Consider the following 23,460-nt stretch of genomic DNA (forward strand, 5'->3'; position numbering starts at 1 on the left):
TTTGGACTTAATAAATTTAAAATTGAGTAAGTTGAAAAGTTATCTGAAATGGTTAACTTACTCAGAATCAGTATTATAATAGTTAACGTAAACTTAAAAACTAGAACTAGATGGAAAAAAAAAAAACTAAGACAAATGACATTGTGAACTTGTAAAACTAAAATAAAAATGTAGGAGATATCCTTGGTTTGATTATGTGTTAATTTGGTTAAAAAACAACAACAAAAAAGGTATCAATTTGCTTAATGGGTTAGGGAGACATGTTTATTCAGACTTTGAACTGCTCCAAGTCTAAGTCATTGCTTTTATAAAATTCCACGTTTTAATTGTAATACCTGTACAGGTTTTTTATTCTTACCTCTGACATATGTCCCCCATACAACAATAATTAAAAACACTTAAAAACAAACAAAAAAAAAAACAGATGAAATTGAAATGAGAAAATTCCAAAAAGTCAAAATAACTCGGAATTTAAAAATTTCAAGATACTCAGTGTCAGCAGAAACAAGCTTCCATAAATGGCAGTTAAAGTTTGGTTGATAATATGGCAAGGATTAGATTAGCTTAGTTAAGCTAAAATTGCTAGCAGGGAGGGAAAGGGGTTTGTCCAGACTAAAGGTAAGTCCACCTACTATAAACTCTTTTAAGGATTAATGAGGAGTAAATGGGGGTAAATGTCCTTAATGTCACGTGGGAATGTTTTACGGCTAACTAGTTAAATAGTAAGCCTCAAAGTTACTAGCCTGGGCAATTATAGCAAATAGGCCTACTATGTAAAAGTATTTTCTAGTGCGTCCACAAATTGACTAGTTAGGACTTTTGGGCCCAGCTTTACCTAGTATGGCTTTTATTTTATTCCAACTATTTGGACAAATACCCCAACAAAAATCCTAAACTACCGGAGAAAAGCACGACATCGAGCTAATGCTCCCTGGCTCTGTCGCATTATTTAATAGATATAAACAAAATAGCTAGTAGCAATGAGGTGACTTTTATGGAAGAGGATCAGGGCCAAAATCTCTTTAATGTCAGAATTCTGACTTTTTTTTCTCAGAATGTCAGATTTTTCATAATTATGAAATTAGAGTCAGAATTCTAAAAAAACAACAACAAAAAAACAGAGACTCCCACTCCTCCCGCCCCATGCAAATATCACTTCATCCAGTTTCAGACAAGTTAAAAGAAAATCTTCATCTTTTACATACCAGCATCTTAACCAAAACAAAGGTTTAAGTTCTTTAAACCTAGAGTTGTTTTTTTTTTTTTACTTACGTGATAGTATTTTCATCTAGTTTTCTCAGCATCATTAACAACTGCTCGAACTATCAGTGCTGCTTTGCCTTTTTTTTTTTTTTTGAAGATTTCAAGCGTGTATTACATGATTAAAAGGTTTTTGTATTGCCCTTTGCTTTGTTTTTGTGTTTAAGTTACATACAAAACAACAAAAATCTAGACAGTAGAATTTTTATATAAAAACGTGAGGGGGGTGGACAACTAAAAAATGAAACAAAAGTAAAAGCTCTGCAGTCAGAAGAAATTACACAATGTACAGTAAAGACATTTTTAAGAACCTTGTGTATCATCTGTACCCGACCCCATTAGATTTTGTTTAATACCTTAAAAAATACAGCTTTTCCTAGCTGTTTGACATTTAAGAAGAACACTTGTTCTGCATTTTCCCAAATGATGAGTACATTTCTGAGATCAGTGTTTTATGGTTGTTGTTTTTCCACGGCCCTCTCTTTTTTGTTTATTTACTTGTACTTGTACTGTTGTGTGTGTTGTGTTGCTTCCACTAGAGGACACTGTTCCTCCATAAACAGACGCCAGACTCTGCAGCCATGTTAGGATCAACCATAGTCTTTGGGATCAACAGGTAAGGCAGCCTGGTAAATACGTTGTTATGCAGGCAATCACCGTAGATGTTTTAGATCCTTAGGCTGTTAATGGTGCTGTTAAAGTGTGTGTATAAACATAAAAAATATGTGTATATTTATTTATATAAAAGTATTGATAATATTGCCAATGACTCTTCACATTAATTATTTTCTTTAATACTTCTACCATCATCTACTGTCTATAAATACTGCATACAGAAAACTAGACACAATGATTTACTGATTAATAAATACAATTGAGTTTTTACTAATACAAAAATGAATAGGTTTTTTGTCATTTTGCGTTGTATTTTTTCTGCTTATGGATTGCATGTTTATGTATGTGACTTTGCATGTTGCATCAGTTCCCAGTTCTCTGGGCCTGACTGCTGACTCTCATCCTGCTTCAGAGAATTATTTTTTTTTTCTGAATACAACCGACCAAGTATGATTAGTTTATCAAATGTGTGCATATGTATTCCACGAGAGAGAGCCCTAAAAAAAAAGAAGAAGGGGGGGGAAAAGTGATATGATTAATTTACCAGCATTCCGCAGGGTCAAGGAAATTGATGCAGGATAATTGGGCACATAGGGAATCCTTGGCAATTTGTGCTTTCAGACTCTACTTGAGAAATTAGATGTCAGTGCAAATGTGAAATTGCTCCTCAATGTTCTCAAAGATTCCATGAAAATTTAAATATAAATCTTAAGTATTTCCAGCAAAGGGATTCTTCCTTTTCTTTTCTTTTCTTTTTTTTTTTTTTGGTGCAAACTTGAAATGAAGCCCTGTGAAAATGATCTGAATGAAGTGAAAGTGTATGAGAGGGGAAAAAGACATCGAAGCTTGTGTAAAGTTTGGGGCTGCACTCCGAGGAAGATGTCAGGGCTGTTGCTCTCAGTAAAATCCTCATGCAAGAATTCATTAGATTCTTTCTGACAGGAAGTTTGAATTCATCTGAAGACGTGTAATTATAATATTCAAGATATGTACACCTATAATGTAGAATATAACTCAGATGGTGCAGTATAGCCTACTTTTTTCCCTTTGGGCTGTCAGCTTGGAAGCTACAATATACCAGTGTATGACGTGTGTTTGCATGAAGGGGAATAACTTACACCGGCGTGAATAGCTGATGTAAAACAGTTCAATTCCAAGGCTGTTGATTGACAACGTTGTCATTGGTGTTTTAATTGGAAATAAATGAGAAAACTCTTATTCTGAAAAACACCCAGACTCCTATAATTTCAGTTTCTTTTTGTTGTTGTTGTTGTTTTGTAGTGGTTATCAATGAGATTTAGCGCCAGTTACAAGGAACGCTGAAAATTGTTAAATCATAATCAGCATCATCTGCATCATCATTACAGAATTTGATCAAAACTTGCGGGAGATTTGATGTTTGTATGCAAGATCAAGATAAACTGATTGCTCCAAACTCCTAGTTATATTTAAATGTTAGTGTTTATTCCTTGTGGACATACAGTGCAAAAGAAAATGCTAAACAAGAATATTTTTGGTAAGCATACTACATACTGACACTCTGAAAAACGCCTTCATTTGTCCTCATTAAAAGCTTAAAAGTCCATGAATAAATAATCATTAAAGAGGATACTCCCGCCCTCCTTTTTTCTTTTTTTATCTTTGGCCTTATGCAAAATACACTCACTGACTAAATAAATATGCTCCATAAAGACTGTTTAGAAGTGTGCCCTCCTCCCCCCACCGCTTCCACATTTAGAAGGCTGACATGCACCTAAAGATCAGATCCTACATTGGCTGTTGGTTTTGGAGGGAAAAATTGGACCTCCGAGAGTCAACTTAATGCAATTAAGTGAGGATGATGAGTCTTTCTCTCTCTCCCTCTCTTTTTCTGTGCTGCTTGAATTGGTAAGCAAGGCGGAATCAAAACTTAAAGGCAAGAAGAAAAGAAAAGAGCCGGAGATGAGCGTGCACAGACCGGTCCCAGCGGTTTAATTATTTTAATTATCTCTCCTCTTTCAGCTTTCCTAAAAAAGAGGCCATTAAAGGATGCCCGTTTGGGTTAATCTGATTAAAAAAACAAGATGGAGGGAGAGATGAAAGGCAGCAGATGTCAGTGCTAATCAGGGGAGTTAAAACTACTATTTGTGAACTGGGACGGTTGTTAAAGTGGGTAGAAAGTGCGTGCAGCGTGAGTGTTTTTTTAAATGCGCTTTTCCTCACTTCAAAACACCTCCTTCCTGCAGCCTCTGTTGATAAACTTCCCTCTTATGCATCTTCTCAAACTAACGGCATGTTTAATTCTCCGCCGTGTTCTGTAACTGTGTTGGCAGCAGGTCAGGCAAGCACAGTGATGATGGGAGAGAAGTAATAAAAGTTTAAGTTGAGTCCCCAACGGTATGGTTTAGTTTTCATAAAGGGAGGATGGCACTGGAGGAAGGGATAAAAGCAGTATTAGAAATTAGCAAATTTAGAGTGAGAGTTTCTTTTTTGCCTTTACTTGGTAAGATTCTACAGAAAGTTGGCCATTAAGGTATGGGAGTATCGATCTGCCAGTTTCTTTGGTTTTATTCTGAAATGTGAAATGCTTCATACTAAAGATTTTCTTTGCCAAGTTTAAATTTTCTCAGCATCCAAGGGTTTAAGGGCGTCTTGGAGACCAGAAAGTATAAAATGTCTGCACATCTTCTTTTAATTGTATATTGATCTTAAAGTTTCTATCTTCAGCACTGGAAACACATTGGTTTCATTTTCACTGTACTAACAGATTTTTTTTTGGTGTGTGTATGCGTGTGCTTTATGAAAAAAGAAATTTTTCTCACGAAAACATCAATATTTCTGTCAACATATTAGCTTTTGATCGACAGAATGTTTATTGCACTGTAATACGTAATATTGCACAGACTTTATGTCACTCAGCAGGCCAAATGCAACGCTGTCAACTTTCATAATGCAAGGAGTTGTTAAAGTTCCTCTGACTGCAGAGCTTGACATTTGTTCAGGCAGGAATGAGCACAAAACAAGCACAGGTGTTGAGCCACAGCATGGCGAGAGAGGAGGGGAAAGGAGAGGGAGGAAAAAAAACAAAAAAAACAAAGATCTACTTTCAAACTAAATCAAGCAGAAGGAATGTCCTGAGTGTGTACAGAGATGGACGGGAGCCCATGCAATATTAAAGCGCCGTGTCTGGCAATGCCAACCGTGCCACTCCTCTCCGCGGCTCCCACCCTCCCGGCTTCCCGGCCATCGGCTCTTCCCTCAAGGTGACACTTCAAAGCGGGCACGCAGACGTGGCAGGCCTGGCTGTCGGCATGAAGCCAGCCCCCCAACCCCCACCCCTCATCCGCCACCTTCCTCCTCTTTCTCTCCCGCCTACCACCTATTCTAGCCCCCGTCTACTCCCCTCCACCACCGCCACCACCACCTCAAAGACACAGCTCCTTCCCCTGCTGGGCCAGGTCAGCGCCAAGATCCACACCGCTCGCCGCCTCGGGAGCCGCTGTCAAAAAACTCTTCTCCACGAGCTTAATTAATAACGGGCCATTCCTAATGCAAACCCTCTGAATCTGCAGCCTGTTTCCTTCCGATCCGATTGGTGAGCTCTGAGGCCTCGACAGAAGGCAGACAAGCAGAGGAGGGCTGGTTGGGGATGCATCCAAATCATTTGAATTTCGATGATTGAGATTCACATGCATTATTCTCCGTGCTTTATAACCTATTTTCTGTGTTGTACAGTGTGCCTGCCTGCCCACCCGCCCGTCTGTCTGGGTGTTTTTTAAAGATGTCTCTCTTCTGCAGATGATTGGAGACATTCGAACCAAAGAATATGGGGCTGCTCTCCTCAGCCTGTCTGGGAGGTGGGGTAGGAGAAAACCTAAATGTCCACACATACACGCACACAGGCTGCATCAGCTGGGTCCAAGGCCTGTAATCACCGCTCAGACCTGAAGGGAGAATTTTACCGAGAGCGCCGTGATCGATATTTGCCAATCCGCCTGCCCGTATCAACCTCAAATAAAAGCAGAGAGCAGGAGACAAGGCAGCACAGGCAGGTCGTGGGGAGGTCTGCGGCACTCTGGTTTGATGTCTGTGAAAGCGCTCATCAGTGTGTGGAACCGGCCTCATCTTGGCACGCCGGGTCACCTGCCGCCTCACCCTTAGCAGCTCACGGCTGATTGTCTCACTGTCGGAGCGAGTGGGGTTGTTGTTTTCCAAGGTGAGAGGACGGATCTTTTCCAGCAAGCTGGGCTTCGTTTTTTTTTTCCCCTCCTCTTTTTTTTAATAGGGCCCCAGCTATGGCACCTCGCAGGCCTGCTCTGGCCGACATGCTGATGATGAGGAGGGGAACTCGTCCAGACCCGCTCCTTTTCCTCCTCCTCCTCTGCCTCGTCCTGCCAGTCCTGAGCTCATGTTGTTACTGTATTTTCATTCGCCACATGTGGTCCTCTGCCTTGTCCGTTGCATTCTTGATGGGCAGAGTGGGGGTACAAAAAAAGAGCAGGCTAAACAACCATGTGAGCCTCGAGAAGCTGTGGTTAAATGGTACACAGCTCAGAAACATAAGGTCTGTAAGTACGAGTTCAGTCACAAGAGCATTGCGGCATTTAGGGCAAGGAGCTGGTTGTGTTAGCTGACACACTGATATAATTAGGTCGTAATAAATAAGAAAGGCAACGGGGAGTGAGGGCGTGCCTCAACAGTGGCCATTAGAGAAACCACATGGGTTGCTTTGTAAGAAAAAAGTCACCCGTCTACCTGGAAATACGCACACTTTCTCTTCTTCCCGCTTGGTCTCGCACACATTTGCTCAGTGTCCTACTTGCAGAGTCCTTAAGAGTGTTGTTCCAAACCCCAGAAGCCCTGGCCCTTTAAGTGAGCTAACTGGGATGGTTGTAGGCTCAAACCAACCTTAATTAGTACACTTACTGCACAGCGAGGGCAGGTATGAACTCGAGCCTCTGCACTGCAGTTTCCCTCAGATTAAGCCTCTTTTAGACGAGGCTGTAACCTCCCACAATGACTCAGTAATTAACTTCATTAGCTTCCCATTCTCTTTTTGGTTTGGCAAAGTGGGTTAGGCTTAGTTTTGGCCTCTGTTGAGATAATAGTCTTAGAAATCAGTTAATCTTGTCCGTCTGTGTTCTATCTCCTCTATCTCCACCGGAGTTGCTGTATTTCACGAGTGTTACCTGCTGTTCATCTCAGAGACACGCACGTGCACAAGCGGGTTGTAATGACTCAGGCATCGGGTTTTAATAAGCAGAGCTTTACCCGTAGATCCTTCTGTGATTTGCATCCATGTCGGACATGAGGCGTAAAGCGAGGCTGATTGATTCATGGCTCGTCCTATATTGGAGCGAGAGAGAGGGAGAGAGAGATAGAGGAAGGCCGTAGATTTATTATCAAGCTCAGCGACAAAGGGAGGAAGAGAGTGCGCATATGTTAATCCGCTGGGTGAACGATGATCAAAGACTGGAACAAGCTGAGCCCTGCTGATCGCCTCGGGGCAAACGATGCTCTCCAAGCAGCTGGGAAAGTGTGAAGACGAGGAGTAAACAGATAGTTAGAAAAATCAATAGCTGAGGTTTTGGGCCATGGCTCGGTGTGAAGGTCAAAGTAGGCTGGTGTCCGCTGTGCGTGAAGGGAAGTCTAGAAACCAGGAGCGCTTTTAGGCCAATTTACAAGCAGTGATGTGTTTACAGCTGAGTTGTTTCCAGGAATGGAGTTGAATTTGAGGTTACGGCCGCTCTGGTCATCTGAGTTTTATATATATATAAAACGCCATGAAAAAAAAAAAAAATCTGATTTCGGGTTGATTCTTAAGGATTCAGTTCATGAGCAGTGGCATGGGTGTGTGTGCGGAATATGAGGACTTCACATCAGCTCATTTGGGCTTCAAAGGAAGCAGGATTTTCTTTTTAGTGTCAGTACACCCTGCGTGGGTCTCGTTTGTTCATCATCTGTTATCCCACCATTTTCTTCACACTGACCTAAAGCATTCCCATGAGACTTCTGCCTCAGATGCCCACACTGCCTGACTGCTTTAAGAATTTAAGCCATCCGTGTGATCCTGCCCTCGAAGATCATTTATGAACTTCCTTCATTATAAACTTCCAGTTCTTCTGTGGGCTATGGAAGAAATGCAGATAAGCAAGCAAATTCTTTTTCATCAAAATTGTCTGTTAAAAAAAATCTATTATCTGTCAGCACTCGGTTTTTATGTATTCATATCTTTTGTTTGCCAATAGCTGAATAATTGAGATTGCTTAGCTTTTTACCCCCAAACTTTGCCGTCTTTTGACTTTCTCCACTTCTGAAGCGGATTGTTTTTGTGATTAGTCACTTTGTTTAATCTGTTAATGATGGCGTCCCCTCAGGCTAAATGCCTGATTCGCGCTTACTGGCTTATTTATTCATTTGTACTTGTGACGTGTTAATCTGCATAAACGGCAAAGAGCTCCACGAGGACCCCCGAACGTCTCTCTGCACCTGTCAATTACAAGAAATCCAAGACACCAGGAAGCAGCCACCCTGGTCTCCTCACCTTGATCAGGGTAGAAGGCTGCCTGTCAATCAGCTCTCATCTTCCCCGTCCTGTCAGGGAAATACTGATATTCAAAGCTTCATCTCTACCTCAGGTCTGCGGCATTAATCGAAAAGAACTGCTGCTAATTAGAGTTGATTAAAGAAAGCGCTGTACGCCAGAGAAACCGACAGTACAAAAGCAACATCATGCAGTGCTTTTTTTCTTTTATTACTCTGGGGCAGTGGCTGACATCTTTAGGCTTGCGGCCACCTGTCATAGTCTGCATATATTAAATGCTCTATAATCACATATTTTGACCCAGCCATCATAGATTGCTTAATCGTGCAATGACTTTTGGAATGTGTCTCAATTATGTATTTCCTGGCAATCTCATTTTTGTCCATTTTTGTTTTGTACCATGTTGCAGCTGCCCAGTAATTTAACTGTGATGACAACCCCTCATTGCTTTGCAGTGGCAGTGCATGAGTTTACAGTGTTGCCTTGCTAACTGTCTACACCTGGCAAGGTATGGATGAGGGCAGTCCAATTAAGAGACACCAATTCCTACAAGACTTTGGCTGAAGCTAGATTATTTATAGTTTAATCGTTTAAAATAAACCAGTTTTCTAAAAACTCCAGGCCTAGGCCAAGATTCCAAAAGTTTTGATTATCGAGTGGCGATTTTAAGAGTCAGCATGTAACTGAGGACTACACAAGAAAAACGCACACACTGAACATGGTGGTGTTTGTCACTGTTGTAGAGATTAAGTCTGGTAGAACAGAAGAGTTGAAACTGAAGACTCCCGCAGTCTTGTTCTGTGGTGCTTTATCTTTGTATCAAATGAATTATAGACAAATGAAAAGTACCACACTGTAGTTTTATTTCCTTGCCATTCAAGGGCTCCACAACATGCAACCACTTTGAGGATGCTGGGCCTACATCTAGATAATTTTTGCTACTTTTAGAGTGCAGTTGGAGAAATGAAGCAAAGCTCATCTTGGTTAAAGCAAATTGAGCATTTTTGGTAGACAGGTGATACCTTACACCTTGAGCGACGTCATAAATCGCAGACTGTTTCATCATTTACGTGCAACCTCGTGTGAGGAGGGGGAGAATGATCCAAATGAAGAATATTGAAAAGCACAATGTGTACTATTCACAAGTTTTGACTAAACTGCCAGGAGAATGAATGTGCACAGTACATCTAAAAAGGAAGACCTCTCTGCAGATGACCTGTTCTGCAGAGTGGCCATTAGCAAATCCTCCAGTTTGTTGTTGGACAGTCTGAGACCTATAATTTACTGCAGCACAGTTCGCTTAGCCCTACAGCAGGCCTCTGGTTATCAGATGCAAATTTTCCCAAATGAAACGAATGGGAAATATCAACAAGCTCTGAGTAATTGCAGCTGATAAAAAATGCATGGGGGTTGTGGTGCCGGACTCGATTCCTGCAGAAGCAGGGAAGTTATCTCTCATTACCCAGACTGTGATGAAGCACATCGACTTCGCCATCAAGCCAAAGCAATGCATTCAGCTCCGTCTAATAAAGCCCGTCTACCACGCGTTTCCTTGTGAAATCCATTCGAAGGAGTTTGTTACGGACAAGAATATTGTTAGTGGCTGCAACGATTAATTTTGTTTCTCTCTGCTTTTGACGCTTGCCTCTGACTAAAAGTCTATGCATGTGAAGTTTAGATGTTTTATTCATTGTGAAACTTAATTTATATACAAGTATAAATGTACATTGTGAAAATCTCACTCTAACAACCTCCACAGCACACTTAAAAGCTACAGTCTTTTGCAATTCATCATCGACGTACCGAGGGGTTACAACATCGGCTTCTTTCCTTTTTTTTGTTTTTGTGTTTTTTTTAACTGTGCCACAATGCAAGAATTCAGTCCTTCTATCCATCACCGGAGTAAGTAAAGGAGTCATGACAAGCTCTGATTCAATCTGCCATGCAAAACAGCTGTTTGGCTCCAAGAAACTTGAATAATAAAAAAGGGTGACATGACGGCTGTCGCAGTGAGCACAGCTGGAGATCCAAAACCAAAAACACAACACTAGATTATAAGGAATGAATGAGGGTGATTTCAGAGCAACAATAAGCAGATTTTTTTTGTGCTTGCAGGACACGAGTCCAAACTGTTGAGATTTGAAAAATATTCCAAATTGAAAAGCAGATACAGATTGAAAATCTAGGAGGTTTCTTAGCTCTTTTACTGCTTATTACATAAACTCACTGTGACTATTTCTGTTATTTATTTTTCAACCTTTTCATCTGTGCATTACTGTAGTTTGTGCTAACATGTTTGCAAAACTAAACGCAGCTTCAGCTATACTTTAAATTGAATGATAATCAAAAAATTCTCCATCTGCTAAACTACATTGTAAATGTAAGATAAATGCATTATAATACTCACCATACTGGCCTAATACAAACCCACTTAAGTCACAGCAGACAAATCTATATTTTTGTACCCTGTGTGTCCAAATCTCATTGTGCATTCATGCAGTGTTGGAGTAACGTAAAAAATTAATTCCCAACTGGGAAAATTCACGTGAACTCTTCCTCAAGTTGTATTAAAAAAAAAAACAGATACAATTTTGGCAACTTGTTGATGTCCTACACAAAAACACGGTGAATGAAAATAAATTTGTCAAATCAAATCATAGAATGGTGGAAAAATTGCAGGTAAGGTACAGCTGTGTTTTTATTATTACTCCTTATACTGGAAACGCAGCTTCCAGCATGTTTTGTAAACACTCTGAGCATTAAAATTCAACAAATCTTATATGTAGCGTCTGTGTCGTTTCCACATTCTGGCTTTAAAAACGCACGAACGCACTAAAATTGGAGAAACAACTTTGCAGTTTTGAACAGTGACTGCAGCTGTGAGACAGTGAAGTAGTTTGAAAACAACACATTACTGCTGGAGGATTTCACAGCTCTGAAATAAAAGAAATTTAATACCTTCCTGGCACAAAAAACCCCACGAAAAAACAAAAACAACAAATTTTTAAAGTATACTTTGGAAAATGTTGGGCAGCTGAGCAAAGTATACTTGTAATAAACACCAGACACCTGCAAAAATCAAGTTTTTAATATTCACCGTACCGCTCGAGCTGTCAGAAGACGCTGCCTGCTTGATGGCAGATTAGCTGTGAACTTAGAGATCTGCCTGTATGATGCCCATGCATGCAGACGGGAAGAAAAAACAACTTCATATCTCAACAAGGGTTAACGCTTGTGGCAGTGCACTGACGTCAACAGCTGTTCTCAAACAAGCCCTTTGATGACTCATTGACAGCAGAAGCTCCGGATTGCCACTTTCACTAACTGGGGAAATGTCAGCGTCTGTGCTCGACTGAGGCTGATCACAGTCCCCAACAGCTCCCGCCTGCCAGAACAAGGCAGTGATGAAATAGCTCCGGTGTTAATGGATGTGAGAGCAATCTTGACCCTTTCCAAAGAGCAGGCTCTCTCTCTCCAGTAAAAGGGGCCCTTGCTTTGGTTGGGATCAGACCCTTGGCTTTCTCTGTGCCATGGGGAGTAACCAGACAAAGGTAATTGTATGCCTCCTCTGCCCCTCCACCTCCACACCACTCTGAGGAGAGCCCGTGGAGGACACAGACTTTGAAATGGAGAGAAAACACACCCAGACAAGCAATGATTAGGTTATTAGTGCCGAGGTGACTAATTACCTAAATGTACTGTCAAAATGGGGAGCAGGAGGGGAAGTTGAGCTGCAAGGTGAGGAGAGGAGAGCAGAGCAAAGGTGGAGTGTTTGGAGAAACTCAGGTTTATCTCCTGTCTCTCCCCCTTCCCCAGGCAGGGCTGCAGGGGTGGGTCCCTCACTATGTCTCTCTTTCCCTGCGGCATCCCCCCAGCCTGCTGCTCAGCTCCCAGTGACATCTGCTCGTAGCACTGCGTGTCCCCCCCCCCCCCCCCCCCCCAGCCCCTCGGACGCTGGAGTACCACACAACACATGCCTCCCCGTGCAGATGTTCGGGTCCCTGGGTCCTCCCTGCGTGGATCGCGTTGGGCCCGTTTGAAGTGTGATGAAACGGAATCGAGCGAGCCACTCGGGGACCTGGGGAGCAAAGTGGGGAGAGTGGGGGGTGACGTTGGGTACCAGGGAAAACATGAGAGCCAGGGAAGGAGGTGGGGAGGAGGTGGGGAAGAGTACAGTGAAAATGGGATGTTGGGATGCGTCTCATTATAATATGAATCAGAGGCCAGGCACAGACCACAGAGCTGAGATGCTGCTTCACTGGAGGTCTGAAATGCTCAGGAGGAAGATGAGAATGGAGCAGAAGGAAGGACATAAAAAGGAAAAGGAAATGAATGAGACAAGAAGAAGATAATAAAAATGGAGGAATTAGGGAGAAGGTGGAGATAGGAAGGGAAGAGTGAAAAATAGACTGTAAAAGAAAAAAGGAAGAAAAGTAGAGGAGATGGACATATGAACTACGAAAAGAGGAAACAAAGTTGAAATTAGAAGAAGCATCAGTGCAGGAGGTCAAGTCAATGTGAGGGAAAGAGAGAAAGGAAATTCGAGGAAATGCAAAAGGAAGTTTTGGGCGAAAGAGGAAGAAATTAGATAAAGAACTTGGAAGAAAGAAAGAGCAGAAATGAGAACATGAGGAAAAAGGAAAGTAAATTAGGGAAGAAGAGATTAATAAAATTAAATGAGAAACAGTGAAAATGGAAAAGTGGGCTCATGAGAAAATGAGAACAGCAAAGTAGATTTTAAAAAAGACAAAAACTTGTGAAAGTAAAGAGAAGGAAATGAGACAAAGGGTGTAGGCATGAAAAAGCATGTAAAGGATGATGGATAAAAAAAGACAGGAAAGAGGTAATGATATTTGAAAAGAAGAAAGGATGATACAAATAGGTAAGAGGAGATTTTATAGTGAGAAGTGAGGAAGGAATGTGGCAGGAAATGAGATAAAAGGAATTAAGTTGAAAGTAAAATAAGAAAAAGAGGAAGAAATTATGAAAATGGATACCAGAGGGACCCATAGCGGGGGGGAAACATATATGAGAGAAAATGAAATGCGAGGAAGGAGGAAAAGGGATTAGATTAAAGAAAAAGAAGGAAGAGGATGGCAAAGGAAAGAAGATACTGAGGAGGGAAGTGTAAAAAGAAGAAGAAAGAAATAAGGGAAATGAAATGAAGGTGATAAAAGTAGAACATGGGTGAAAGAGAAAAGGAAATGGAAAGTCTGAAATGAAAGAGGAGAAGAAAATGAGAATAGACATACAAAAACATAAGAAGGAAGGAGGTAAAGGAAAGTAAAGTAAAGGATAAGATAAAACAAGAGGAACCAAATGGGAATGTAAAGCATGGCAGGAGAAGCAGAAACCAGAAATGAGAAGAAGGAAGACGTGACCGGACGAGGAGGAGGAAGAAAGTCAGAGGGAAGTAGATGAGAAGAAATATAAAAGATAAGAGGAGTGAACAAACAAGAGAAGAAAAGATAAACAGTAAGCAGAAGAAACCAAGAGGAAAAGAAATGAAAGCAAGGAGCGAAAAAAGAAAGCAAATCATTGAAACTGTGATAGGAGGAGAGAAAGCCGAGTCTTCGAGCTGGTCTCAGTGTTCTCTCATCTCCTTTCTGTCTTTTTTTCTCTCCAACATGGCTTCCTTCCCTCGACTCTTTGCTCTGTGTTGCTCTATATTCATTTACCACAGCATCTCTCTCTCTGCCTAATCTTGCTCCCTGTGCAGTATGTTAATTATTGTTGTGGAAGAACAGAAAGTTAATGACGAGGATGATGAGGATGATGATGCGATCATGATTGCCACTTAGTGCGGGCAGTGCTGCGCCTCGTAGGAGAAAAGTTTAACAGGAGGAAGTGGGTGAAGAAGCGCTAACGGGTGGGGGATTCAGGTGAAGTCAATGGATAGGTTAGCAGTTAAAGATCAAAGTGAAAAACAAAGGCGGATTTCAAACGGGCCCAGAGAGCTTGGCAACAGACCCGCGGCTCCTCTGATAATACTTAGATCTATAAATGTTCCTTTTTTTATTTATTTATTTTCTTATTTATTTTTAAAATTATTCATCGCCATAATAATTTGGGCCTAACAAGCACTTGAGGGAGACGGCTTCCTTTTGCATCTCTCTCCCCCATTTCCTCAGTTCCCTGCGCCGTGGTGCTGGGAGCTCAGGGATTTGGGGGCACTATTAGAGAGAATTTCTTTTATTTGCTGCTAATGAATGATATGCATGATACTATTTTCTTTTTTCTTGTGTACTTTGTGGGGGTAACTGCGAGGATTGGGGCAGGAGCTGGAGAATTGGACTCTTTTTCAAGGCTTTGTTCGCTTAACCCTCTTCTCGCCTTCCGAGCGAGTGCACAAGGTTGTTATCATCACTTTGCCAGATTTCCAATTCTAATATGTTATCATACTTCACTTGACATCACTGATATGGCATAGTTTGACTTTGTTTTGCTATTTTCAGTCACACTTTATGTTAATGAATTATGGGTTAACTGGTTTGTAGAGACAGTGAGCGGCGCAGCAGGTCTGTAAACAGCTCTGCCACAGAAATAACTGCACTTTCATTGTTCTTAACTGTTCTTCATTCTTTAAAAAAATTGAGTTCAGCGGTTTCTTCTGCACAACCAAAGTGTTTGTGCTCTGTGCCCACGCTGTACTGAACTGATCAAGCAGTCGCAACATGGGCGCTAACACTAACATTAAGAGAGAAGCCTGCTTTATTTGAACACGATGGCCACGTCAGACAGAAGTGTTGACAAAGCCACAGACAAAAGCAGGAGAAGAAGCCAATTTGTTATCAGTCTTCTGTCAGTCTGTGATTGAATGGGGTCAAGTTGGCAATTACACACAGTCTGGTTCAGATAATACAGAAACTAACTGTGATAAATTGTTAAAGATATCTATTGCTGCAAAGAAAGAAATTCACATTTAACAAAACTGCACATTTAACTATTACATTTGCAGTTAGCAACATTTATGTTCTATAGAACTATAATCAATTCAATTCAAGTTATTTATACAGTGCCAAATCTCAACAACAGTTGTGAGGTGCTTTATATTCTAAGACACTACAATATTAGAGAGAAACCCCAACAAATCAAATGATCCCCTCTGAGCATAACTTGAGCATAAAAGTGAGAAGGTGTGAAGGAAAAACTCCCTTTTAGCAGGAAGAAACCACCAGCACAGCCAGGCTGAAAGAGGAGCACCCATCTGCTTCAACTGGTTTTTTACTCAGTTGTATACAGCATTTGTATTCTATTTTTATCCTATTGTATATTTTATTCTATTTATTCTACTGTATATAGTATTTTATTTTATTCTGTACAGTTGTGTACAGTATTTATTCTTATTGGATTCAAATTTTTGCTATATAACTTTTGCACTGTCCACTTCCTGCTGTGACAAAACAAATTTCCCACGTGTGGGACTAATAAAGGTTATCTTATCTTATCTTATCTTATCTTATCTTATCTTATCTTATCTTATCTTATCTTATCTTATGTATGAAGCAAGAAAGACAGGACAAAAACCATGTTGTGGAGGATTAATAATAACTAATAACCAGAATAGAACTAGCTGCCAGCCAGCTGAGTCGAGCCCCTCAAAGACTCATTCAAACTGATTGAAACGTGAGCAGTTTATCTGCATTTGTAAATTAGATAACAATTATTTGTAAACCTTTAACATTCTCTCTGAGATTGATTGCAGTCAGTTCAAGTTTAACAGATTGTGACTGTTTGCAGAGAGATTTCTTCCTACCAGGCAATATGAGCCCCATTATTCATAGTATTCCCACAGTATTTTTATTTATTTAATGTAATAAAATTTCAATATTTGGTGTTGCTATATTGATATGATATCACATCACAAAATATCGCAATACTGTGCTGTGTCGATTTTGTTTCTCCCACCTTTACAGTAAAAATGCTGTAAAGAATTTTCTGGATCTTCTATTTTATAAAATTGCTGTATTTCAGTCAGGTATTTTTAATAGCCATTAAGCATCAAAGATGCTTTTCAGATCAAGAATTGATAAAATATGCTATGCGCCTTCAACGAGACAGTTAATGCTAGTTGTTGCTTTTTGAGTAAATGTATTCTGATGGGATTCATTAGTCCACGTCCCCTTTTTACCTCAGACTCAGTTTTAGAAGCAGATATTTGTTACTATTCAGGCGAGAGCTGCTTTCCCTCCTTTGCTTGAGTGCATTCATGTCAACTATTTGCTGTCAGCAGAAAAATATTATAGGTCTTAATGGCAGTTTATTGTTATTTATTTTTATGGGGAGGGGGTTGTTAAAAAAAAGCTGAAAACAAACCAAATGACTCGTTAAATCTGACATTTTTGCCGTCTAGTCTCCCGGTGCCGTACTTTCTAAAGTATTATTTTGCTGTTTATGCTGAGATGCTGCGATTGGCTGGGGAAACACTGACCTTCACCTTTCTATGCAGAAATAATGCAAATACCTTTTAAAGTGGCGCCTCGGTGGAGTTTTTGTACAACACTCACACAGACACACGCACACAGACATAGGAACATAAACTATTTTGCCTGAAGTGATGGCTGCAGTACTGTATTTCAAATGTTAAAACAGCAACACGCATGAGTGTGCTCTGTACCGGCGTAAACATGGCCTGATAATGACCTCCCTCCTGACTGGAAAGAGATGCTCCTCCTCGACTGTCCCTGCTTGCTTCTCCTTTTTCTTCTTTGAGTATCCCAGAACTTTGAAGTTGCCTCTGTGCCACCTTTTGCCGAAATCGGCAGCTTCAGATGGGAATTGATGGAGGCGTTATTGTCTCCCTGTGCTGCAAGAGAGGTTTGTGTGATGAATGTTTGAACAGTGGTGATAAAGCTGCACTTTTCCCATGCTGAGAGTCATGCCAGAGGCTTTACACACGTCACTGGTCAGGAGGGGTGAGTCCAAGCTGGGTAGCCCTGATCTTTACCTCCTACAGCGGGCTGTATAGATGGGGCTTCGGGGAACTATTGGGCCAAAGGTCGGCTATATAAGTACCGAGCGAGTCCAGAGCGGACCATTGAGAAAAGACTTATATGTGTTGACGAGCAGATTGATTTTGCTGCCGCTTTCAACTCCACAAATCTAAACTTTGTACTAACACGTGTCAACATGTCAGACTTGTGTTAATGTTTAATTCATGCCTGTAAATGACCATTAATTAATAACCCTTAAACTACAGGCTCCTTCATATTGCATGAGCAAACATTTAACTTTTAATCTTGCAGCAGAGAGGTCGGCACATGCCAAAATTAAAAGCTACCACAGAGACTCAATTAGAGCAATCCACTGAAGGATATCACTCAGATGCAACTTGGAGATGTTAAATCCCCGTCTTTGTTTGTTTGTGTGCAGCTTGTTGCTCCCCAAACCCTGAATATCTGTGCAGAGGGAGGAAAAGGGGAGGGGGCTGTGGGAGTGATGGCAGGCCACATGGGGAGGGCCTTTTCTCCCTCAGTCTGTCAGCCCACCTGACTGCTGCTATGGCAGGCCTGCCCAAGGCAAGACCACAGGCTAAGGCCTCCTGTGGGCCTCCAGCAGGGCTCAGCAGCCTCCCCAAGCCCATTAGAGCACCCCTCCTACCACCTCCACCCGAGCGGCCCCCACCCAGCCCTGCAGCCCTCTGCCCCAAGATGCCATTGCTCTCTGTCCTGTTTCTTTCTGCACTGTTTGCCATGTTGTGTATGTAATAGGAGCTGTTTGAGGGCATGTTTGATTATTTTTATTTATTTTTCTGCCTGCCTTGTCCTCAGGCTGTGAGGCTTCAAATAAGGCTCCAGAGAGACTTCAGCTTCCAGTGGTGTGAGAGTATTTTTAGGGAACAAATCCCAGAAAGGCCTTTTTACAGTTACTGCACTAATGTGGTGTGACTGTCAAAGCTTCCACTTATGTCCACTGCTTCCCTGAACGGTCCAACATGGAGGGTTGCTGAAGCACTTAGGATTCACTGTATCTTACAGCGAACTCAACAGCAAGGAGTATTACTGCTGTATATTTCTCCCTCCGGTTCTTACATCTCCGATTTAATGAGATTGTCTCGGTAGCTGCTCAGATTCTCAGAGGCAAGGTGAGGTGTGATGGGGGGATGATCAGATATTCTGGATATCCTGTGATTCTCTGTCTATTTGAGTCTTTTTGATCTAAATGAAACTACAGGGTGCAGAACAGACCCTGCATGCGAATCAGACACAGCGACTTTGCATACAAGCTGCAGAAATACCAGGAGAGCAAATTCATGTTCAACCCCAGTTGTGGATGCAATTTGTGAACGTGAGGTTCTGAAGCGTGCTCTAATAGTTTAATTTATAATTAATCATATCTGATTTGCCAGATTGCCATAAACTTGGGGAATAAAAATCTGGGAGTGTTGGGGTTTCAGATTTTTTTTTTTTTTTTTTAATCATTAAGTATTTATGATCCGTGATGGATATATAAACTGTGTTAAATCTGTTGCCTTGAATATTGATTATCTCTAATTAAAAATGCAGTTTGATAAGAAGGTTAGCAGCGTTCTCTGGTCAGCCTCCCTCGTTTTACAACTTACATATTATTTTTTTAAATTCCTCACCTCCTAGTGGTTTTCTCTCTGCTTTCAGTTCAGTATGCCAATTAGCTGCAGAGGTCTTTAACAAGGAAGTCATTAGTTCTAATTAGGATGTGGTTAACTGCGATGCGTTAAAAGGCAAAACCCATCATGTTGAAGGATGGTGGTGTCGCGAATAAGCCCGACTGGAAACAGCTGTTGACTTTACAGAGAGGGTCATGCTATAAACAAATACTCCCCTGAGCACAGCGAGAGCACGGGACACCCAGTCTTACAAGATGATTGGCATGCAGAATTAAGCAGCAGTTGAATGGAGTATATGATTGGAAATAAAATGTGCTGCTTTGTCTCTACATTTTATTTAGTGGATAGAAATTGGGCATTTCTTAAAATGCTTAGAAGCACAGAGATTTATGAGAACCTGGAAATCCAACTGCGTCTCAAAAAAACCCTTTTTATATAATAATATAATACAAAATAATGATATTTGATCTCTGACATCATATTAATGTGCTTTACCCACAAAAATGGGCACCCTATGGATGCAAAAAGTCAACAGTGACAAGTTATTTGAGCCAGTTGATTGTTTACTCTTTTTTTTATATATTTATCCACCTTGATAAATATACTTTATTGCAGTGCACCAAAACAGACAAGGCAGAAAACAATGATCATGTTATCAGTTAGAGGAGAAGCAATATGAGGTGCGAGTACAGAGAAAGAGAGAAGAAAACAGAAAGCCATAATAACAAGACTCTGAAGTATACACCAATCAGACCAACAGGTGTTTTACTAGGAAAAAAAAGTCTGAGCATTGAGTTGGATGTTACTTTGACACAAATCACACACCTAAACATTCTTGCAGGGCAACACATACTCTGACAGCAATGGTACGGTCCAACAGCAAAGGTCTTCGCCAACAAATAATTGTCAGGAATGCTTTGGGGAACATTTTCAGCCCAGTGTCACAGCATTTTGTGAAATAGCCACAAAAAAGTTGTTATGTTTCTGTGTCAGTAAGTACAGATTTGTGAGTAATAGGAAATATATTTTTGTAAGAAGCATAGGTTTTGTGTATGATGAGCAGGGAGGTGTCACCAATCAAGGAAAACAACATTTTAAAAGACTTAGTAACTGTTGCAATTTTACCCAAACCGTGATCTTTTACTAAAGATTACCAAAGTGGGTTTTTTTGTGCTTAAGCCTAACTAAAATTAAAATGTCCAGTCTGCTGATCCTCTCAGAACAAGTTTGACTGAAGGAAACCTCACCCTGCAAAAGACTGAACCCAAAATATCTGTTATCAAAGTCCTGGTGCAAGACTGAAGAGATCTGTTAAGCTCTGTGAAGCTACAGATTCACTTGGAGATGCAACGTCATTACATGTCAGAGCACACATGTTTTTTTATCCTCCTCTTTTAGCACCAGAAGTGGACAAACTTGATCTTAGAAGGTTTGAATGTGCTCCAGTTTTGGCAAAAGGAGAATAGTAATGCAATGAAACCGCATTGAACTGTGATATCGGTGCAGGTTCAGGTATCTGTCCCAATAACCACAATAACCAGTTGCAATAGCTTCTAATTTTGGCTACCTATCAGGGTCGTTAACAGCCTTAAATCCACACGTTAAGGCTGTGGTAAGGTTGAAGCACCAAAATCAATTTATCTGTCGAACAAAAACACATTTTTAGGACTGTGGACCTCGACATTTAGATTTCACAAACTGTTTTGTATGAAACCTAAGAGTCTCATTACCTGAAGTGACAATAGCTGGCAGACAGCTGTTTTCGCTAATGTGCGTGCGGGGACGGGAAAGAAGGCAGAAGAAGATGGCAGGGCGGCAGCGGCGGGGTGTAGCTGAGGATGTGCAGGTGCAGAGCGAACGTGACAGAAAGGTACACAGGCAGAAAACAGGCAGAAAGTGGAATGAAACACGGAGAGAAAAGATAAAGAGGAAGAAGGGAATCAGCGAGCTTGACTCGTAATGTTTGAGTCGTGGGGCTCGGCATAAATCATCGTAGATTACCGAGCCTGTGGAGATCTTTTGACTTGTGTTCCTCCTCTTCCTACCTACTGTTTGACATGAGAGTGAATGAGTTAATCCGCGGTGCTCAGGGGTACACAGGCTCTGCTCCCATCTGGGCTTTGAACCTTTTGCTCACCTCACGCTCGGTCTCTGGTGTGTCGTGGTACAGTGGAGCATGTCAGACAAAGAAATTAAAGATGGCAGTTTACAGGGAAACACTCGGCTCTTTTGGTAACGCGGCTCCGAGAAGAACCTGACAAATTGATTTAAAAGGATGAAATACGTTCCCCAACCCACAAACGTTTTCCTCTCACCTTTTAAAACATATTTACCTCCCTGCCTGCTCCCGTTTTGTCACTTTTGGGAATGTGTGCGTGCACTCCGTGCCTGTTTGCATGCCTCACATTCATTCATTTTTCATGCCCATAATGGCACTTCTTTGCAGCCATCAATCAGGTTTTCTTTTATTTGCATGTGAGCACATACAATATGTGTGTGTTTTTGAAAGTGCTCCTCTTGCAAGTGTGTTTTCAGAAGCAGGACTGTGACTGTTCTTTTGTTGCTCACAGCTGTCCCATATTAGGGATCAGCTGCTATTCCCCAGGCAGTAAAGTGCTTTCAGAGGACTTGCTAATTGGCTGTAATCTCCTTTTTAAACTTGAAAGCCAGCAAGCCTCCAGCCTCGCAGTTTACAAGCAATTAATGCAAGGGAACACCAATATTGCTGGTCACAATTGGTGTATGTGTGCTCATTCTTCCTGCAGCTCCCTTTTATCTGATCTCACGCAGAGGCGGATTGACTCCTCCTGTGTTGTGGACCCCCAGTGTAAACAGCTACTCAGCAGTGGGGCGTTCTGGGGAAGTGGCGCAACTTGAGCGGGGGGGGGGATTTGGTCTGAATCTTGAGGCGTCCATGGGGATGATGGTGGGGTTTGGGGATCGGAGGGGTTTCCTTCTTAGGCACTGATGAAATAATAATGCACAGAGTTGGCGAGGCTGAAATTTGCACATGAAAATCCTCTCCCTTCGCTCTCCTTGCGTCTAATGTGCCGCCGATGACAATCCCTGCCTCTCACAGTTTATATGCAAATGAGTTCTCTCAGCTTCCTCCTCCTCCTCAGAGAGTCGCCCAGCCGAGCTGGAAAGAGTCAGATAGACGGAGAGATAGAAAGTGAAAGAGACAGAGTGGGGCTTTTTTGTTGTGTTTTGTTTGTGTTTGTCTTGTTTATTTTTAAAAGGATTTTAAAAGATGATAATATATTTTAATTTTTTCCTTTGTTTTTTTTTTTGTTCTTTGTTTTTTTTTTTTTTTTTCCTGAAAGGCAATATGCAGATTCTCTGAAGAGTTTGAAATGCCAGACTTTTCTTTTGAGTTTAATTGGAACATAATACCAGTAGTCTAAATAAAGTGTTTGTGTGAAGTGAGAAACGGTTGTATAATGACTCTTTTCTCTTTTTTTTTTCTTTTTCCTCCAACAAACAAGGCTCATCTTTCCCACAGGAGTCTCTGAGTCTGACGATTCTCTGTCGATATAAATATTGTTTCCTCTTTGTGACCTCTGCTCTTATTTTTTTTCTATAGGCATTTGCACAGCTGTCTCACTGAGTTATGTAAAGAAGAACTGGGTGTTAACATCACATCACCGGGAATAAAATCTTCAAAATTGAGGTAAGATAATCGAAAGATGTGGAAATGCTCTAAAAGTGATGTTTATACTTAAAAAAAGCTTCACCTGAAGAAGACAGAAAAACTAACATACATAGAAAGTGTCATTATAATAACAGAAAGCATGATTTACAGATTTCATGAGCTCTTCTGCAAGTTATACATATTTGTATCATTTCCCATACAGAATCTACTGGGTCAAATACTCTATTTAGCTAATAATTTTAAATTTAATTAGCTAAACAGCAGATCGTCCTAAAAAGAAGATAAAGCTGGAGGTTTCACTGGTTTCCTGCAACACCCAATTCAAAGTGAACAGGACCCAGTCAGATGAGGAGGGAGACAGATAGGAAGAAGAGGAGGAGGGAGAAGAGAGGAGCTTTATGTCAGCCCGCTCTCCTCAGTCACGGCCAGTTAGTTAAAGCAAACGCAGGCGGACCCTTGAGAAAACGCAAGGCGGCGGAGAGTGCCAATCACGGCCGAGCCCTGGGCATTCCCTGGTACAGCTCGCCTTGAGCAACTTTTTATTAATTTAATAAACATCCCACGGAGACGGAGCGATGTGGACTTACGTACCCTTGCAGACAACAGCACTGCTTGGGCCTAATGAGATGTGCTACTCTCTCACACACACACTCGCCAATTCACACAAAGTGGGCACACTCTTTCTGAAAACACACAGCCGTGCAGCCCACAGGCTCAGTTGCTCAATAAATATGTCAAAAAAAAATGTCACTTGCATATTGTGGTTTCTAGCTGTGAAAATAGTGTTGGTTTTATTTGCCAAAGTTTTCAGTTGTACATCCTGAG

The 23,460-nt window shown here is 41.2% G+C and overlaps 1 long non-coding RNA gene across 1 annotated transcript; it reads left to right on the forward strand.

The window, feature by feature from the left end:
• Positions 1-510: 510 nt before the first annotated feature.
• LOC146705542 (uncharacterized) lies at positions 511-23,369 on the forward strand. Its single transcript, XR_014921706.1, has 4 exons — positions 511-618; positions 1,800-1,876; positions 22,567-22,653; positions 22,838-23,369. It is a non-coding gene; the product is annotated as an uncharacterized LOC146705542 (long non-coding RNA).
• Positions 23,370-23,460: the final 91 nt, after the last annotated feature.

Source organism: Copadichromis virginalis, linkage group LG7 (assembly GCF_057382275.1).
Source record: "Copadichromis virginalis isolate Kocher_CV1m ecotype Utaka linkage group LG7, C_Virginalis_male_GT1.1, whole genome shotgun sequence".
NCBI classification, from domain to species: Eukaryota; Metazoa; Chordata; class Actinopteri; order Cichliformes; family Cichlidae; genus Copadichromis; species Copadichromis virginalis.